Genomic DNA, 4,010 nt, shown 5'->3' with positions numbered 1-4,010 from the left:
GTGTCCTGTCTAATAAGCGGCGTACCCCCTCACACCCGGTGAAAGTAGTGATCAATACAGTCTTCCCCAAAATGTTACTGCATTGCTCCGCTGTTGATAAATCATGTTAGCGCAGGACCCCTTTATACACATTGATCACTGGCAATACAGGGCGACAATTAATTCCCCATTCTCAGTAAATGAATATAGACACAGCACAACTGGTATACAGTTCTCAGCAGAGCTTTACTGTAATTAAAACTTAAAACTTAACAGTCACATACACATGTTCCCAGTACTGCTTCCTCCATACACAGGCTCTTTGCCTCTTAGGTAAAGAAAGCACTACGTTACCCAGAGTATACACAGTGAACGTTCCCTTTAAAGGCGCCCCGGCAGCGTCTATTCGAAGCCCAAACAACTCGTACTTCCGCGTTCGAGTTTTGCGCTCTGATTGGCCACTGACCTACGCCCCCCTTATCTACGCCACGGAGCTAGTCTCTGTTTCACCTAACACTATTGCTCCGTGATCATAGCCATTCATCTCTAAAGCTAACCACTATTTGTAAAAGCCACAACCACGTACCTTTGTCCTCACAAGTATTCTGCCAGGGAACTTATGGACACGACAATAGTAGTACTTATAAGGTGTTTGAGCTTGTAACGTTAACGTTAGTTAGCTAATAGCTATCGTGGTAGCCCGTTAGCTTGGTAGCCAGCTTATTTTAGCTTGGTAGCCAGCATTCTCATTGTCGTGTCCATAAGTTCCCTGGCAGAATACTTGTGAGGACAAAGGTATACAAAGAGGAGAGAACCATTTAAAATCGGCCATTCATGCCGGCTAGCAAGCTACACGTCACGGCATGTTGATAAGCATGAACCGGTTGGGATTCGATGTTGATAAGCATGAACCGGTTGGGATTCGAATAGACGCAGCCCCACTCGGTGCATCAGTCACGAAACGGGCTACCACGATAGCTATGAGCTAACTAACGTTAACGTTACAAGCTCAAACACCTTATAACTACTACTATTGTCGTGTCCATAATTTCCCTGGCAGAATACTTGTGAGGACAAAGGTATACAAAGAGGAGAGAACCATTTTAAATCGGGCATTGTTAGGAGTTTCAAGAATGCTGGCTACCAAGCTAAGCTACGTTAGCTAACTTAGCTACTAACGTTATATACACAATATGTACAACGACACAATGATTTACATTATTACAAATATGGTAACGTGGTTGTGGCTTTTACAAATAGTGGTTAGCTTTAGAGATGAATGGCTATGACAAATAGTGGTTAGCTTTAGAGATGAATGGTTATGATCACGGAGCAATAGTGTTAGGTGAAACAGAGACTAGCTCCGCGGCGTAGATAAGGGGGGCGTAATAGCGTAGGTCAGTGGCCAATCAGAGTGCAAAACTCGAACGCGGAAGTACAAGTTGTTTGGGCTTCGAATAGACGCGCCCCGGCAGTACTGCCACGCATAGAAATGTATGTTATGGATAGACCTTCGCCCTGTGGCGGCACCAGTGGTGCGTTCCTCATATCAACACTGATTGCACGCACGCTAATGACGCCACGTGCACGCACGCTCATAAATGTTACCTCGCGCACATGTATAATAATAAACTTTATTTGTATAGCCTTTCATACAGAAATTGCAGCTCAAAGTGCGTCACAACAGAAAAAAGACAGGCATAAAATGAGCACATAAAGTGCAGACATATAAAATCACAGTTTTTTACTTTAGGATCTAACATCCCAACAGGCCACCTTGTTTATGGGTTGATTCAGTTTTAAATAGACAATAATAAAAAGCCACTGTGTAGTGTGGTAGACACAGCTCCCTGCCTCCCTGCCCCTCCCCTCAGGTTTGGTGTGAACGATGGTCTGATTCAGGCAGAGCAGAGTCATAGAATATGGCTCTGAGGCAGAGCACCGTTTACACCTGTGAATGTGATTGCCATGAAATGGGTTGCATTCCATCCCTAGAGGCAATTAGTCTCATTGTCTCACAAAACAAACTGACGTAGTTGAAGACAGTAGTAGACACCGGCCTAACGAGCGGCTATTGTTGTGATAATGCGAGGTAGCGCCGGCAGGCAGGTAAACACGACGCTGAGAGTCGAGTGCAGCGCGTTCTTGAGTGCACGCGCACATCCGTGCATGTGCGTGCACGCGCTTCTGCTCAAATCTTTGGGTGCACGGAGTGCAATCCCGTCCCATGAAGAACTCATCCCTGGGCGGCACGCTAATACTACAGTGCACTGCTGTGCTACTGTACTGGTGAACACTCGCAGCACACACTTCCCAGCCTGAAAACACTGGTAACACAACACAATCGAAATAAACCAAATTTAACGCATAATAAAACGTATAATAAATAATAAAGTTGTCCCCCGAAGAGGGGGGGGGGGGGGGGGTGGATGGAGTGCCCTCAAAAAAGAAAAAGAAAAAAGAAAAAAAAAAGGCTGTCCCCGACTAAGGATTTGTATAGTCGACTTGTAGTCGCCGAAATTAGCCGGTGGTCTACTATTAGTCGACTATGAAAAAAAAATGTCAATGAAAAAAAAATAAGTATAATTATAATTTTTTTTATCATTCCATTTGGGCTGTGGGGGTGCTTAAAGGGGAACTATTTTACTATTTCTTTCACTATTTGGGCACTTTTACACAATTCCTGTGAGTCTATGGAACACCTCTGTAATATATATATTTTTTTTATTCATTGTTTTGTATTTCTAATCAAGTCCTCAAAAACAGCATTTTTCTACCTCAAGATCTCGAGCTGTTTTGAGCCTGGGCTCCTAAACCACTGCGGAGCGGCGCCGCCTCTTGAACATTAACATGCAGCAGTGACTATATGACATCACATATAGGCACATTTTCAAGTTCTCAGTTTTTCTCAGTTCAGTGAGGGTGGATATTGTGAGAGGAGAATTGGAAGAATGCGCCAATATGAGAATTTTGAGACATAGATCATATTAATATAAGTTCACATAGCTAGGAAACAATGCTAAACACTCAAAAAGGCCATTTATAAGATAGTTCCCCTTTAATGTCTGAAGGAGTCGACAGAAGGCTTCTTGTTCTCTGCAAAAGCATGCAATTGGTCCACTGATGGATACATCTTGATATTTGTCTAGTCTAGTGTGTTCATTAGATGGGTGAAATCCTCTTTCAGTGCCTCTGTGCCTGTTTTCTTAGGCAGTTAGCCTCTGGTATGCATGCCTTTAGCGTTAGCCACGCTTCTAGGCCTCTTTGCTTTTGGAAAGAATGATAATTTTTTTTTTTATTATAATACGTAATTTCTTTTTTCTTTTTTTGTGTGCATTAGACTAAGAGGTTGGCAGGAGACTACGGCTCCTTTCGATCGATTAGTCGACTATTTGACTAATGGGGGTCAGCCCTAGTTGAAACACATCCTCTTCACATCTCCCTACAGAACCACCAGACTGACGCCAACCAGCTCCCCCTAGTGTTAGTCCTCCAACGATGCTTTGCCTGGCACCAAATGGATGGATCATAGGACAGTCACAATTAACATAGTCAGACACATTCAAGTGTCTACATATGGGAAGTGTTTATTTTACTTTTATTCAAGATTCAAGAGGCTTAATCGTCACATACATACGCAAGACATAATATGTGGCTACATAGAGTGTTTTTATCTACTGTACTGTACTATTAAATTTACAAACATTTGCACACATCTGATCAGCACTACACCCAGTAGTACTAATTTATATTGTATACCTGTTAGGATAGGGGTTGGCGGAGCCCAATTGCAGAACACAGGAGGAGAGAGAATGGAGCGGTTTAGGTTGGTTTTAATTGTTACCCCCCAAGCAGACAGGTTTACAGGTCAAGAATCTGCGACAGGTACAATAATGTTCATTTAGACGAGAAATGGTGCGTTCCATGGGCCGCACGGGGCGTCCAGGTGAGCGGAGTACCGGAACGGTGGTCCTGGGGCACAGAGAGAACAGGATTAGGACAAGGTAATTCAACAAGGCTTGAGTAGCAAG

Source organism: Notolepis coatsorum (genome assembly GCF_963971535.1).
Source record: "Notolepis coatsorum genome assembly, chromosome: 20".
NCBI classification, from domain to species: domain Eukaryota; kingdom Metazoa; phylum Chordata; class Actinopteri; order Aulopiformes; family Paralepididae; genus Notolepis; species Notolepis coatsorum.
Note: the sequence above shows the minus strand (reverse complement) of the source record.